This window comes from Mauremys mutica, chromosome 7 (assembly GCF_020497125.1).
Source record: "Mauremys mutica isolate MM-2020 ecotype Southern chromosome 7, ASM2049712v1, whole genome shotgun sequence".
In the NCBI taxonomy this organism is placed as follows: domain Eukaryota; kingdom Metazoa; phylum Chordata; order Testudines; family Geoemydidae; genus Mauremys; species Mauremys mutica.
The window spans coordinates 109298418-109315764 of NC_059078.1; the positions used below are offsets into that span (position 1 = coordinate 109298418).

Below are 17347 nucleotides of genomic sequence, written 5' to 3' on the forward strand. Positions count from 1 at the left end.
CCTCGCTGGGCAGTGATGCAGTGCAAAGCTCAATTGCGCAATACTAAGACTTTGAATGATAAACAATCAAAGCCACTTAAAGATAAAAATAAACTTTACAAGACAAGGGTTCACCTTATCTGTGAACAGAAGTAAAAGGCTGTTTTCAGTAATAACATAGAGAACAAAAAGTACTCTGTACCCATTCACTGAGGAAAACCCCTTGTGGAGCAGGAGTGCTTTCATGAACGTTTGAATCCAGGTACCTGAGAAACCAGCTAGCTCTGTAACAGACCGAACTTTGGGGGGAAATCTGCTTTGTTAGATAGGAAAGGTAACTATTGAAAAGTGTCGACCCAGGTTCACATTTTATGATTTTGTTTTGTATTATAACTGTTTGTTTCCACCACTTTCTCTTGTTTCTAGTTAAATCTTCATTCTTTCTAAAATACATCTATTTTGTTTTATTATAAGTGCTCACAAGTGCTGTGTGGTTTACATTAGTGATGGTGTAAGCTAAAATTGGCAAACTGGGATACACTGCATCTTAGGGTGCAACAGATCTGGAATTTCTATAAGTAGCCAGTGTCAGGGGCTGGATATCTCAGGTGAATGATTCAAAGGGAATCAGGGATTTGGTGCACCTCTTGTTAGCCTGCAAGGAAAAGTTTGGGCTGGCATAGGCCAGAGGAGAGTGCTTGAGTGACTGAAAGACTGGTGGTGTTAGGGAGGAGACCCCTGGCTACCACAAGAAAGATGCCCTCTCGCTGGAGGCAAAGGGTAACAAAGTGACCCAAAGTCCTGGGATGGCTAGCTTAAGTGAGGAGCTACCCACCATGTTGTCTTTTGTGGATCGTATTCTTAGGTATTGCTTTCTCCCCATTCATTGTATAGAGAGCCTAGGCACCTAACTCAGACTTCGTAGATCCCATTATTGTTCCTGTGATTTTCTAGGCACCTAGAAGTTAGGCATTATGACGCTCAGAGTTGCAACACTTAAGTCCCAGTATGGATCCAGGCCTAAATGCTTTTCTATGAAGGAAAGGTCACAAGTGGGAGAACTGACAATCTGCAACTCTAATGATTTCATTTTGCATCCTCTGTCATTTATTCTGGGCATAAGTTTCTATTATTCATTCTTTTGTCAGCAGGTGCTATTTATCAGAGTCCTTGGAATACTCAGGAATTTCCAGGCCAATTTCTTATGTAATGGGAGGGTAATTCTACACCAGCTTTTAAAGACTCTGTGGTATTTATATGGTATGTTCACAAAGTCTGTTGTAGGTTTGGGAATTCAAGAGAACGGAAAACATATTACTGTTGTGAGGATGATCATATATTAATTTCCATATAACCATGTAGATAGAGATATAGACAGCTAATCTATTTGTCTGGTTTATCTATTTATATTAGTAAAGAAATATGATCCCACACAGAGGAAGCTAGCATAATGAAGTTTTATTTTTGCTCACACATCTCACCCCTAGAATTCACTCTTGCTGGAACATAGCGGAACCAAACCTCTGTACATGTAGAATTGTAGACATTAGAGGAAACATAACACCCTAAATATATCATTCAGTCCAGTTCCTTTTCAATGAAGAATTGTTCCCTTCAGATTTTCTAGTGCTAAGTACTGTCTAGTTTTAAATGCCCCAATTAATGAGACGTCTATCACTTCCAGAGGGAGTCTATTCAACTGTCTGATCAGGAAGTTTTACAAATATTCAGCCTAAATATTCCGTTATTTAACTTCATCACCCTACCCTTAATTATACCTCAATATACGCTCCTAAATAATTCCTTTCCATTATTGGTGTTGACACCATTCAGATATTGGTAAATTTATGTCCCGCTTACTTGTAACTGAGCCAGACAATACATATTCAACTCTTTTAATCTTTCTTGGTAAATATGAACTTTTTGTTGCTCTTCTCTGAGCTCTCTCCAATTTGTCAATATGTCTCTGGTAATGTGCTTCCCAGAAGGGAATATGATATTCTGGGTGGGTCATACCAGAAACCTACAGAGAGGACCTCTTACATCTTTGCCTGATAAGCTAAAACTATCTATAAATAAAAGAAACTGAACACTACAATTTAAAATGTTTATTATTCCACGTTTCATATTAGTCACCCTGCAAAGGAGAATTATATGTATATCAGCAAATAAACCACTAAAGAATAAGAATAAAATAACTATTCTCTTCTCATTTATGATAGATTTGGGAATCAGGCATCAATAAAGCAGGAATGAAAAACATTTATCATAAGTTCAGACATTCAGCAATGTATATAGAAGAGGACACAGTGACTATCTAATTTGATGCTAAGAATTCAATTATCTACTATATTATCTAATAATGATGCTAGAGTGGGGGTATTCAATTATTTGTTGTCAAGGTCAAAATTTCTTGGTCAAGGTATAGTCAGGGTCCAGACTCCAGAGAAATATTTTTCACACTGCAATAACAATGATAATAATAAGTAAATAAGATTTTGCAGTCTGTTCAAAAGCATCTGGAGGTCTGGATTTGGCCCACGGTCTGACTATTGACTACCCCTGTGCTAGAGAGACATACTGATACAATATCTCCAAAAACCTTTGAAAAGCAAGCAGCCTCAAACTAATTGAGGGGTAAATATTAACTAAAACTCAGGCTTTATCTTGTAATGTAGTTTGTACTAAGAGATATCTACTCCAAGGGTCAGTCACTTCAACTGGAATTTCTAGCATGTCATCCATCCCAAATGTTGCCAGACAGCAATGATTCTGGGGGATCTGTACTGTGCTCTTCAAAAAGTAATTTGGAGGACATTTAAGAATCTCTATCTGAATTTGAGCAGAGGAAACCTCCTGCATGAACTACAGCTTGTAGGCATTGTGCTATGATGTGATGCCTTTGCATAGGGAGTCTGTGATGCTGCAGCAAAGCATGTGTGTATATATTGTATTGCAGAAGTCTTAGAAAGTGGAACCCTGATTTCAATGAATAATGGGAATAATTGTGCAAAGTCAATGGAAGGCAATTTGCCTGATTCTGTAACCCTTTTGCACCCAAAATGCCCAATGACATAATGAGGATTTTGGGATGCACAAGGAATGTAAAATTAGACCTTAATTTGTGGAACCTCTCAAGACTTTCTGTTTTATTATCAGTCTATGTATTTATACCTCACTCATCCCTGTAATATCAGAGCACCTGAAACTACCTAATCTTTTCAGGAATTTTAAACATTTAAATAAAATTATATTCATTTGAGATTGTGATTCCCTCACACTGGGCTTGATCCTGCCCCAGTGAAATCTATTAGAGTTTTGCCATTGACTTCAACGAAGGCTGGATCAGACCAACTACATATTATATTTGTATTTGAACATAGGAGCAAAAGAATGACTTGTTTTCTTATTTCAGGATCCATTGACACTGCGAAGAAGTTTAAAAAAAATACACCCCCTTTTTTCCATTCTGGCATTGCTACTTTTTGTGGCAAAACACATATGTATGAGCTATTTAGGCCTGCAGTCTTTACACTGGCAAACACCCACTGTCTTCATAGGAGTTTTGCTTGGATATGGATATCCTTGCAGGCAGACCCATAGTGTCAATTATCAAGACAGTATGGTTCAATGATAAGGGATAGTATGAATCACTCCAAGATTGAGGCCATAAGTTAGGGTTGTTTTTGGCTGGTTTTAGTTTGCATACCTTTATTTTTCAAATGTATACTTTCTTCATAGAACAGAATACATGGTACTTGTTCTTTTGTGCCAGTTCCATTCCTTTTCACATTTCTCCACTTCCTCTGAAAAATGCACACAACTCAATCTAAAGCAATTAGAAATGTCCTTCAGAAGAGTCGAATTTAAAGGCTGGTGCAAGATTAATGTTGCTTAAGTTAAATAAGAGTCTCATTCAACAAAAACTGGGTAAAACATAGCGTTCAATATCTTAGTTGTATGAGTTGGAAGCGGTTCTAGTGAGGATAAAGGCATATCTAATAAGCTGATAAGATAACATATCTAATGAGGTAATAAAATGCCAAAGGTCTAAATATCAGGTCCAATTTGGAGGCACTGATTTCAGTGGGAGTTTGCTTGTGCAAGGATTGCAAGATCTGGTGCAAGCTTATACCAGAGCTGAATTTGAGCTGTTAAATGTAAACAATTGTCCTACAGGATAGATGTGCCATTCCTTGTTTTTCAGGTCACTTTTTTTTGTGTGAGAACCACCTCAGAACATAGCTTTAACTAGAAAGAAACTGGTTTGATTGCTCCCTGAAACATAACTGCTTTAAGAAATTATGTTAGGAATTTTAGGTTAGCAAAGTATTGATGCTTATCTGTCAGCTGATGTGGTTGTGAAACATGTACTGCAGTTTAGTACTAAGGGCCCAGTCCTGCAGCACTAAGAGCCCTTAATTCCCATTTATTTCAGTGGCAGATGAGAGCATTCTCCATTTTGCAGCAAGTCATAAAGAGGCAAAGAAATATTAGCAGAACTGATCTCAAATATATGTATATTTATTAAGAGCATTGTCTCTTGTGGTACACTCCCATTCATTCCACAGAATACTGACTGTACATAGGGAAAATGTTTCTCTGAGGGTATTCTGTAAATTTAGCAGTGCTGCTCTCTCTCTTTGAGTGCCAGGGTTTGAACAATGTACTAAGAAGCTATGACAAGATTCAGAAATGTTTTCAAAGGCAGAAAGATATGCAAATTCTCTATACTGTCAACCTCATATAATGTGTTTTCTCTGTGGGAAAAATGTACTGCTCTCCAGCATCAACAGACTTGTCAAGGACAGTTTATGAGCAAAAACAAGAGGCCCCAATAAAAGATCACTGTTTAGACTTTGTTTTTCTGATAACAATGAGGAGATAAAAGTAATTACTCTCAGTAGTTTTCCCAGTCTCTCTTTCTGTTCAGAATAAGACTAGCATATTTATCAAGCTTACTTCACAATTCACCAGTGAATTTCAAGTTTTTTCTGGTTACAAAAGGCTGTCTATAGGTGAAATTTAACATGGTGAAGCACCAGGGTCATGGAAGGCCAGTGGCTAGTTGTACCTGCCTCCCCCCCACCTTCCTGCCTAGCTCCAGCTGAGAGTTTGACAAGGGAGAATATCTCCCAACTGTCCCTCGTTACGAAGATGTCACTCATTTTAGATCCAATGTTACCTACTTTCCATATTTATCTGGTATCCCTTCATTTTACTGCTGAAAATTTACATCAGAAATAAAAATCGTGGGACTGAGGTTATGGCAAGAGTTATTTGCACCAAGAGTGACTCTCACTGCTTCCTGCCTGAATTAATTTGTGTCACTCATTTTGGATTTTTATCACAAATTTGGGCCTTGGCAGGTTGAGGGAAATGAGCCAGTGGCACCCAGCTCATTTTCTGACCCTTAACACCTGCCATAGTTGGCCTGCTCCCCTACATATATTCCTCTTACATAGAGGAGGTGTGACCCGCTCAAGAACCAAAGAGAATCTATTCCTCTTCTGACAACTCATCCTTCACCAAAGAGGTGATGCATTGTCAGATGACATTTTTCAGAGCTCCTATTACAATTTTGGCAGCACATCATTTTTTTTCATTATCTAAAATAGCAGCATCTCCATTAGTCAAGATTCTTTACTAAAACGCTAAAAGATTTTTCTTCACCAAGGGTCCACTTGTTCTGGCTCAGCTATGCTCTGCATGGGAATATGGGAGTGGTGGTGGCAAAATTGGCTTTTTACCAATTTGGCATCTCTCCATGTTCTGAGGGTATCCAGTATCCGCCCCAGGCATAAGTTATAGCCTTACACTTACAATCTTACACTTGGCTGCCCATCGCCCCTGGGTACTATTACAACAGGAAAAGAGTAGTCAGAGTTCAGCGGTGTTTTGTTCCCGCACCCCACCCCTTTCTCAGCATATCCTTTATGCTGGAGGCTGTAGGAGGATGAGGCTTAGAACCTCACAGTCTCCATCTTGGCTCCCCTTTCTGCCAATCCTGCCTGCTAGTGGACAAAGTCTTGAAGGTGGCATCTCATCACACCCTAGAAAACAAAGTTTGTTTCACCCCCAGTGGCAGTAGCAACAGTATGGGCCGTGCTCAAGGCAGTCTCTGTGGCTCAGCCTCTCCTTGTCTGACCTAGCAATGGAAGCATCCTTCAGGAATGCCTTTTGCTGGCCCAATTCTATAACAGAGGGAATAATCTATCACTCAGTGTGGAGGAAGGTTTTACAGTCAATACATTCTGCATGTAAATATACCACAATTCACATGATAGAAAGGGAATTCAGTAGCAAACTTGCTGAACCACTGACAAATATTTATGAAAAGCCACAGGTAACAAAGTAGAAAAAGATTAGGGAAAAGCAAATGTACTCTTTTTGAAAAAAATGGAAAGAAGCGTAATCCTGGCAATTACTTTCCTATAACTCTAACTTCTGTCCCTAGTAAAATAATGAACACGAACTAGTAGAAAAATGTGTAGAAGATGACTAAGTGTATAGAATATGACAGAATCACAAGGAGCAGCAGCATGGATTGACTATAGCTAAAGTGTATATTTGTTTTCCTAATGACTTCCATTCTAATGGGCCTTTTTTCAGTTTCTCATAATTATCTCAACCTTTTGCCTTTGGGGATGAAACTTTCCAGATCCGCTTGGGCCATTGGCATAAACACCAAAACAGTAGTGTAGATGGGGCTCTAAATACACTAAAAATTCCCTCAAGCACACAGAACTTCAATTATCCATATGCAAGGCCTGATTAACAAACTCACACTCATGCCTACTGACTAGGAAGTATATAATATGGAAAAAATAATTCTTCATTTGAAAGGGGGACTGGATAATCTAGTTGAGTTGCTCTCATTGCAAAAGCCTCGGGCCCGGGATAGTATTTTTTTGTGCTGCTTGATGGCCATGTATAAATAGTAATTTGAAAATAACCTGGAGTGCGGTCTCTAGCTCTATGATCCCACAGAGCAGCAGGTGACTGCTGGTCTCTCTCATCAGTTGCGTGCATCCTGCAGTTGGGTTCCTGGCATGTGGTGTACGAGAGAGACGTGCCAAAGCAGACTACGTGCGTCAGTTCAGGGCCAAGCAGCACTGCCACTCTGGTCTTTGTATAAGGGCCAGAAGTGGAGATTGATGGAAGGACAGAGGCTGCATAAGGTGACTAGTCTGGAGAAGAGGGATTGGTGGTGAAAGGGCAGACAGCCAAAAATTGAGTGAGGGGAGGCAAAGAGAATGGGGAGCTGGGGAGAGGGAGGAAAGTAAGCCTCAGGTAAGAGAAGGGGAGCTGGGGAAGGCCCCCAGGTAAAGAAGAGTGGGAGCTGGGTAGGGGGCCGTGCCCAGGGAGAAAACTGTGGGAGGGGGAGGAGGCAGAAGGAAAGCTCAGGGAGATCAGAGGTTAAGGAAGTAAGGCCCAGGGAGGAGCTGGGGAGGGGAGTAAGCCCCAGGTGAAGAGGGGGGAAGCTGGGGAGCGGGCCAGGAGTAAGGCCCAAGGAGAGGCAGGGAGCTGGGGCGAGAGGGGCAGGAGTAAGGCCCAGGAAGGAGCTGGGGAGGGGAGTAAACCCCAGGTGAAGGGTGGGGGGAGCTGGGGAGTGGGCCGGGAGTAAGGCCTGGGGAGAAGCAGGGAGCTGGGGCAGGAATAAGGCCCAGGTGATGGGGGAGCTGGGGCGAGCGGGGCAGGAATAAGGCCCAGGGAGGAGCTGGGGAGGAGAGGAAGCCCCAGGTGAAGGGGGGGGGAAGCTGGGGAGCGGGCCGGAAGTAAGGCCCGGGGAGCTGGGGCGAGCGGGGCAGGAATAAGGCCCAGGGAGGAGAGGAAGCCCCAGGTGAAGGGGGCGGTTGGGGAGCGGGCCGGGAGTAAGGCCCAGGGAGATGGGAGAGGGACGGGGGGGGGGAAGGGAGTGAGCCCCAGGGAGGGCAGTTGAGGAGCAGCCGGAGCAGAATTCGGAACAGTTACAAGGGGGGGGAACCTCGAAAGGAGGGTGGAGCGCCGGTAGCCAATGGGCAGTGGGCGTGGGCGGCTTGGGCGGGCAGTGATTGGCGACGCGTGGCAGAGGTAGCCAATGGGCGTGGCGCTGGCGGAGCTAGCCCCTAGCGGCGGTGTGACGTGGCTGGGTGCTAAAGCGGTGACAGTTGCCGTGTGCGAAACCTCCGCCTCTTTCTCTCGGGCTGCGGGCGGGGACACAGCATCGTGCCGGTCCTGGGGTGAGTGCGGGGCCGGGGGAGGGGGCCCGGCGCAGCGACCTGTCCCAGCCTGCGGGAGGCCGCGCCGGGGGCTGAGCCCGGAGCCCACGGGGACTCGGCGGCCGGTGACACTGGCGGCCTGACAGCAGCCCCCACTCCCGCCGCGGATCCTCTCCCCGGGGGCCTGGCTGTGCCCCGGCTGGAGCGAGCCCCAGGCCCGGCAGGGGCAGGTGGGGCCGGGCGCTCGCACCGGCTGGGCCGGGCCTGCGGACGGTGCGTGCTGCACGCACATCCGGCTCCTCCGGGGCTGGGCGCATCCCACGGGGATGCAGGGGCGAATCTGGGCTTGCCCGGGTACCGCTGTGGTAGCTGGTGGCCGTTTGTGCTGCTGTGGCCGCCCTGGTCCCACGAGCTAGCCAAGGCGGGCGAGGTGATCGCCCCTGTTGGGCCGGGGCTTGTCCCCCCTTCCCGGGAATCTGTCCCCCACCTAGGCCAGCCCAGAGGTCAAACCTACTCAAGCGCCCCAGTCCCGTTCCCAGAAGCGATTCGGGCCCTTGGGAGCAGGTCTCACTGAAAGCCAGTGGGATGCAGGTTCCTCAGGCACTTAGTGCTCAGAAATCTTTACCGCGGGGCCCCGTCTGCCTTTTTGTTCCCCTTCTTCCTCCATCCTCCTTTCTCTCTTGCTTCCTTGTTTTGCTTTGCTAAGTTCTTGCTGCTGGGAACAATATGTAGAGGAAGTCCTAGTTCACACTATCAGAGGGGTAGCCGTGTTAGTCTGGTTCTGTAGAAGCAGCAAAGAATCCTGTGGCACCTTATAGACTAACAGACGTTTTGCAGCATGAGCTTTCGTGGGTGAATACCCACTTCTTCGGATGCAAGCAGTCAGAGGGAGACTAGTTCACACTGTTCCCTGAGCTTCACGCTCCCCTTCTTCCCTAGTCTAACTGCTGAAATGATCAGCAATTCAGTAGTTAAATATTGATAATGAAGCATCATCCCTGGGTTTTAGCATTAATATCCCAGTGAGATTAATAGGGGGAGGGAAACTTTGCCCTTCTGAGACATTTATTGTCTCATGCTGTCTGCTGACTCAGAGGGACACCACTGCATCTGTTACATTTGGAAGACTTCTCTCTTAACAGTGAGGGCTATAAACTGCATAGTCTGAATCTGTTCTGTGGATCACATAAATACATCAAATGGGCCATGTATTTGACATTTTAGGTTGGTGGAAACTGAATGAAGGAGAGAGTTAAAATGTCATTGAGAGAGACACCACAACCCACCTACTCCTCCCCAAGGAGATAGGACACAGGGCCTTGCAATCAGTCACCTTCTCCCTTGACTCTGTAACATTAGCCTCCCCTGCTGTTTACATCCTCAATGTCCTGGCTTTATCTTGTCTTTGATAGCTCTTAGCAGAGAGGAGAGGGATGGGACATTTGCCTTATCACAAATGGTCTACTTATTAGGTCTCTTTAATGGTGTATATTCCTGAGCCTCATTCAGATGTGATGTAATTTTTTTTGAGTTAATCTTGTTTGGAAAAGGTTTAAATAATACATAACCAGCAGTAGCTGTTCCTCCTGAAAGCTTGGGCCTTGTAGCCAGCCAGTCAGTCTGATCTGTGTAGTCTGAGTCTTTATAGACTGAAAAGATTTCATTGATTTCCCTGCATTATGTTAACTCTCATGTAAAGACATAGACTTACAACTTGGGATGATTTTTTGATGCTTTAGTAAGGGGCAGTGAACAATAGTTCAATTCGTATGTGAGGACTGCAAGAGAACTCCCTCATGACCATTGTTTGTAACTGGGTGAAGTTCTTTAAATGTTTTCTGCAGTCTGTCTTCCATCCACATCCAGGAACTGCTCTCCATCCACTTCATCAAATGCTTTTGCCCAATAACTATATTTAATGTGGCCTCAGCATAACTCTGTTTTTCTACCTTCCAGAGCTCTTACCAAGTTCTTGTTTTCTTCTGGTTTACCATACTCATGTCAGGGCAGGGTACACGTGGTTGTTGGGTTGCTGCCTTCCCATTGTCTGGGTTTCTAAGGAGGATTCTTTAAAAAAATCCACAGCTTTCAAATCCATTTGTGTTGCTGATTGACATTTTTCTTCTTTAAAGGAAAGTAAAAGAGGGAACCCAAACTGGTTGTCTCTAACTCATAATGCCTAGGGCCCTACTAAATTCACAGTCCATTCTGGTCAATTTCATGGCCAGAGGGTTTTAAAATTGGTCAATTTCATGATTTCAGCTGTTTTCATCTGAAATTTCAGGGTTTGTAACCATGGGAGTCCTGTTCCAAAATAGGTTGGGGGGGAGGTGTTGCAAAGTAGTTGTAGGTGGGTCCCAAGATTGCCACCCTCACTTCTGTGCTGGCTTTAGAGCTGGGCTCTTAAGGCAGCACCCTCTCAACTTCCTGCAGTTAGAGGAGGTTCCCGGAGGTGGAGGTAGGTAGGATCTCCCCCATGCTGCTGGGAGCACCCCAACCAGGGGCTCCTAGCTGCTAGTCCACACCAGGGACAGATTAAGGTAGGGGCCCCTGGCCAATTTGGGGCCCCCCAGGAAAAATGGGTCGCCTAGTCCTGGAAGAAGTCCCTACTGGGTCACCCCGATCCTGGGCTGTAGCTGCAGAGCTGAAGCCTTGAGCCCAGGCCAACCTCAAGCCCGGACTGCTCTGAGCCCTAGCTTGAGTGTGTGTGTGCGTGTGTGTGTGGGCGGGGGGGTGGACGCCCTGAGCCCAAACTGCCCCAAACTCCAGCTGGAGCGGCAGAGGGGGCGATCAAATTTCACAGGGGAGGGTTGATTTCATGGTCTGTGACATGTTTTTCATGACTGTGAAATTGGTAGTGCCTTAATAATGCCAAAAGGTAGCTTTCTAATAGATGGCATGTACAGCTTAATTTCCCTACTTGTCTTTACTTAAGGCTTGTGCGTTCTTGGAAACTTATTGAAATAGCCATTCTGGAAATTTTCCAAATGTAGCTATGCTCTTAGTAACACTGGCTACACTACTAGGGAGGTGTGTTGAGGGGCTTGGCTGTCATGGACCACTCACATTTGAGTAGTTAAACCTGATGTAATTTTGACTGATGCAATTGAGCTGCATTTCAGTCATCTCTTTGCCCTTTCTGTTTGTAAAATCTTTTTATATGATGTGTGTTTTGAAAAGCTAACACAAAAAACTAATAATTAACAGCAGGGGCAATGGCTGGTAAGATGCCTAGAATTGAGAAATTCCAGATAGTCTCTTATTTGAAAAGAAAAATATTGATTCTTTTTAAAGAACAAAACATATAGCATCAGTTTCTTTGAAGAATAAAAAATAGGACTTTAGCTTTACTTATAAGAGGCTTTGAGAGTTCATGACTGTGGAATTTGCTGCAAAATGCATCCCTTGTTTTAAAATCGTGCAGCAGGATCTAAGATGTTTTTACCCCTTATGAAAACTTTTTCGAATATGAACCAGAATATAAACCAAGACTTTTGTTTTTGAGTCTACAGACAGCTTGAAACAATGAAATGTGAACTGCCTGCATTTGTCCACTATTGCTATTAATATCTGTTACTTGATTAGCTTTGACAATGTGCTTTTTCTGCTGTGCAGCACAAAAAAACCCACACTGTCCTTGCCCCAGAGATCTCCCTTGATTCACTGAGAAATCCAAAGGTGAGGGCTGATTTACTGTTTTTCTCTCCTCTCTTCCCACTGCCCAGTGAAGGGGTAACTGTGAAATCTATTGAGGATAAACATGTCAACTGTTTCCCCAAACAATTTAAAAGCTTATTCATCTTTTTGGAGGTAGTGCCATGTAGCAAGAGAGCTAGTTGATCTGGTGAAGAACAAGGAGTTCAAGCCTCACAGTGTCACCTCTCTCCCTATTCAACAGGAAATAATAAAACAGATGTATCCCTTTCACAGTGCAAAGACTCAATTTCTTTATGTTTTTTACACCATCTTCCACATATCTCCAAATGCCAAAAACCCAAACTGTCCCCCTACTCAGCTGCCAAAAAATCCTGTGTCTCCCATGACATCTACTGCAGTGAAGTAGTGTTATGTCAAAGATCAAAAATCTTGGGACAGACCAAAACTGAATTAAGTAGCAAAATACAAGAGTGTGTGCTCACTGCTCTACAGGCAAAATGCTTCTGAAATAAATGTAGTCAAACTTTACTAATTCTGAGTCACTGAGAACAAAAATGATGCTTAAAATTGTTGATTGGCTCTAGTTTTCAAGATATGCTATTGGGTCAGTATATATGACCCTTGACTTGGGAATAGCGGAGGATAAGTGAGTTATAAAGGGAAGGGATCTCAATTTAAACCAGAAATGACTAAAATACATCTTTGACTGGATCTATGAATAAATCTATGACTGGGTTTGGATGGTACTTGCTTTTTAGGCAAAACAATGAATGATGCAATCTGAAGCTGGTATTGCGTCATACATGATATGAATTGCATCATGTTATTCCTAAAAGTCATGGATGATGCAATCATAACGAAGCTTACATCACTCTGCTGAACAAATTGCCCTATATCAGCTCTAGAAATCATACAGTGTTGTGCTCTCTTATTTGTCAGTGTTTGATTTTGCAAAGGGACACATTTCTGTTTCGCCAAAGTGAGCAGAGATGCCTCGTACTTGTGTGAACAGTGCAGATAACTTCTGCTATGTTTGTGGTGAAGTGACTTCTGCATCACAAAAGCGCAGTATAACCACTATGGTTAAGAAAGCCTATTACCTTTATTTTGGCTGCAAAATTGGAGATCAGGACAAGAGGTGGGCCCCACACATGTGCTGCAACACTTGTGCAACAAATCTTCGCCAGTGGTTGAACAGGAAAAGGAAATCTATGCCTTTTGCAGTGCCAATGATTTGGAGAGAGCCAACAGATCATACCAGCAATTGTTACTTCTGCATGGTGCCTCCAGTTGGGAAAGGTGTGTCAAAGAAGAAAAAGTGGACTGTGCATTATCCAAACATTCCATCAGCTATACGCCCAGTACCCCACAGAGAAGGACTGCCGCTTCCTGATGCACCAGAATCATTCTCACTTGAGTCAGACGAGGAAGAGGATGAAACTTATAGTCCTGAACCATCAATGTCACAGGACCCACATTTTCTCCCATCCTCCTCCTCCTCTGAACTACACCTCATAACACAAGGTGAACTGAATGACCTTGTCAGGGATTTGGAACTACCCAAGAGTAAGGCAGAGCTGTTGGGCTCCAGACTACAGCAGTGGAATCTCCTGGCAGGTGATGTTAGGGTTTCCATGTTCCGTGACTGTCAAAAGGATCTTGTCCCATTCTCCTTCATGGAAGGTGATCTTGTAGCCTGCAACAACATCGATGGTGTGATGGCAGCCCTCAACATCGTTCACGATCCAGATGAGTGGAGACTGTTCATTGATTCATCGAAGACGAGTCTTAAAGCTGTTTTACTGCATAATGGCAATGTTTTGCCATCAATTCCAGTTGGTCATGCAGTCCATATGAAGGAAACCTATGACAACATGAAACAACTTTTGAGGTGCATAAACTATGACCAACATCAGTGGCAGCTTTGTGGCGATTTGAAGGTTGTTGCTCTCTTGCTTGGTCTGCAGACTGGATACACAAAGTACTGCTGTTTTCTCTGCGAATGGGATAGTCGTGCAAGAGATTCCCACTACATCAAGAAAGATTGGCATCTCCGACAGTCATTGGAGCCTGGGAGGAAAAGTGTTCAGCATCCACCACTTGTTGAATCAAAGAAGATTTTGTTACCACCCTTACACATCAAGCTGGGTCTGATGAAGAACTTTGTCAAGGCCTTTGACAAAACACAAGCAGCTTTCAAGTACCTCCGTGGAAAATTTCCAAGGTTAAGTGAAGCTAAGATAAAGGAAGGTGTCTCTGTTGGTCCTCAGATTCGTGAACTTCTTCGAGATGATGCATTTGACCATGCACTGCGTGGCAAGGAAAAGACGGCATGGAAAGCCTTCCAGTTAGTGGCAATAAATTTTCTCGGAAACAACAAGGCAGACAACTACAGGTTGTTGGTGGGAAAACCTCCTCAAGGCATACAAAAGCCTTGGTTGCAATATGTCACTAAAGATACATTTTTTGCACTCTCATCTAGATTTTTTTTTCACCGAACTGCGAAGCAGTGAGCGACGAGCACGGCGAGCGATTTCACCAGGACATTGCAACAATGGAGAAACGCTAGCGGGGCAAATGGAGCCCATCAATGCTTGCAGACTATTGCTGGACAGTGACAAGAGATGCTCCATTTAATGAATACAAGAGACAAGCCAAGAAGCGCCAAGTAGACACTGAATAGGACTAAACTATGTACATAATAGTTTTTTGCCTTTTGTTTCATAATAAATTTTAGTTAGATAACCCTTTTGCTGATTTTTAAAGTGTTACATAAACAGGACAGGTGAAATATTATCATGTAAAGCAACCATAAACACATGAAGACCTAGGTTTACAATTTATGATTAAAACTCTACTATCTACACAATATACATAGACATAAAATGTAAAAACTTAAATATCTTAGAAACAGTAGCCAATCAGTTGTTTTAATTGTCATATTTGAATTCAGCACATCAAAATACATAATAAATAGCACATTTTATCTCTGAAGCAGACGACTTCTCAAAAATTGTAGACCAGTGTTATTTTATTTTCATGTTCATTAAAAAGAAAAAATCCATAACTTCTCTGAAGCTGCTGCAGAATTTCTAGTTTGCTGCTTTGGAATGGCTCAGAAACCAGGGTCCCATGCTACAGAGTTTAGGTTCAGGTTGCTGCAGAATACACTGAAAGGAGAGTTGCAACTTTTGTTAATTGGATCACTCTTCTGAGTTAGTTAGAACCTTTGTGTTTCAGTTCTTGCTCATCGGCAGCTGAGTTAGACCCCAGAGAAATTAATGGGGCAATTCATACTTTATAACTATTGGCTCTCTGCAAATTCAGGCCGTTTCTGATTTGTAATATCATGTAAAATAGCAAACGTAATAGGAAAACTTTAATTCTGATAAAACTTGTGCCCTAATGAAGAATAGTTTCCCAGCAGGTTTATTATATAATAGAATTTTTTTTTAAACTTTAATTGTTCTTAGACTTTAATTCTGATAAAACTTTTGCCCTAATGAAGAAGCTGAAAGCTTCAAATGGAAATCTGTTACACAATGGAGCCCACCTTGTTTAACTTTAAAAAAAAAACGATTCGCCATTTTATAATTACCTGTAACTTTAACATGAAATGTGACTCTTATACCAGTTTTACTGACCTAAATTAATGCTGAGTTTTTATTCTATCCAGCAATACTGTGTTGTAGTAGAGGAATCTTGGACTCCTATAGTTGCAATAGTGTAACTGAAATTTGTAAGTGCTGGTTCTCTTCAACCCATGAGAAAAAGCTTTAGAAAACTAGACTCTGTTAAACTTTGTTGCAAAATAGAAATCTGAAAGAACTAATTGGACTTTGCCAAGGCACCCATCATAGAATTTAAGTAGGTAAGTTCTTAAACTTCTTTGGCTTGCATAGTGTCTACATACCTTAAATTATCCTATGTATTTAATTTCTGTTATTTACAGGAAGCTGTAATTGCGCCTCAGAACTAAATAGTGAGCCCCTATTTTTTCCTTACATCACATCCTATTTTTTCTCTTAATTGTTCTCCCTGGTTGGTGTGTGGAAAAATCTACATAAATTGAATCTAGGAATTTTCAGCTGTACCCTTTGTCAGATGTTTTACAGAATTTGAATGGAAAAGTAGTACTATGCTACTCTCCTGTTGAAATTATACAATGGTTGTGTTCTCCTCTGAAAGCACAGAGAATCTGTCTACTGTGTAAGCATGGAAAACACAGAAAATGTTCTGGAAACTTCTGTAAAACTGGTTGTATAAGTGAACTCTGCTGTGATATTATCCTTTGATGCTAGCATTACAAGGTTCATGTTCCAACATGGATTAATTGTTCTTTTAGAAAGTTCATTCTGTTTTGCATAAACATGTTCTTTATCTGGCACAATGTCACTTTCCACCTATTTAATCTTAACTGCAGAAAAAATAATCATGCTATTAAGATGGAAAATTCCATACTCCACAAAACTGTCAAAGGAGTGTGAATGGCTTGCATTTTTAAACAAATTCTGTTTTAGGAGAGGCTTCTTGTGCTCTCAGAGTAGTCTTATTTTGCCATTTCATTTTTGTCCTCAAGCTCTAATCTCTTCAGGTTTCCAAGCAACTCTTATCTCTGACTTTTGTGTTTAGGAAATGACTTGAGTTTAGATGGGCTTCTCTATTGCACAATTAGAGACAAGATATCTGAAGTCATGGGTTTACTGGGGAGTTATAAGAATGTAAGACAAACATTCATATCCAGCTGCATCTATTCAATATCAGAGGGGTAGCCGTGTTAGTCTGGTTCTGTAGAAGCAGCAAAGAGTCCTGTGGCACCTTATAGACTAACAGACGTTTTGCAGCATGAGCTTTCGTGGGTGAATACCCACTTCGGTCTATAAGGTGCCACAGGACTCTTGGCTGCATCTATTCAATAGTTAATTATTCAAGTAACTGTATCAGAATTTCTGTAGTGAAGTCCTTCCATGAGTCTGCTTTTCATCTTAGCAACTGATTTTTGTCCTCTAAATGAAGCAGCGGGTTCCATTTGCACTTCTTATGTGATGTAATTTTTAAAATCTATGTCCTTTATTTACAGACAGACAAACTGCACATGATGAAAGTACAGGGCAATTTATATGGAGGCACAAATTTCACTTCCAAAACTCAGGCTTACCTAAACTTTGTGTAGAACTGTCTTGCCCCTGTCAAACTTGATAGTACTGTCCTCTAAGCTTTGGGTCAGAACTGGGCACAAGTTTTGCATGCTTCTGGATAGTTTTATTTAATTTCTGATCTTGTGTTAATGTTTTTAAAGTATACAAATTTGCCTCAGCTGCTGAATTATAGAAGTAAAAATTATTGATTTTTATATGTAATAGTTTGTCACTTATTTATATTGTATTTTTATCTTACTAAATTCAATTTATTAATACAATAAAAATACTACTGTAGTTGAAATGGTGCTGATTATTGCTTTTTCATGAACATGAAAATAAAACAATTCATAATTTCTCTGAAGCTGCCAC

At 42.3% G+C, this 17347-nt stretch overlaps 1 protein-coding gene across 3 annotated transcripts in view; it reads left to right on the top strand.

The window, feature by feature from the left end:
- The first annotated feature begins 8075 nt into the window (after positions 1 to 8075).
- The window catches only part of OAT (ornithine aminotransferase), a 29345-nt gene continuing 20073 nt past the window's right edge, over positions 8076 to 17347 (top strand). The window contains exons 1-2 of one of the 3 annotated variants that reach the window (XM_045024417.1): positions 8142 to 8201; positions 11796 to 11858. The gene's annotated coding sequence lies outside the window, so the exon portion shown is untranslated. Of the gene's footprint in view, positions 8202 to 11795; positions 11859 to 17347 lie in introns of all 3 variants that reach the window. The other 2 variants (XM_045024418.1, XM_045024419.1) reach the window with 2 other exon arrangements.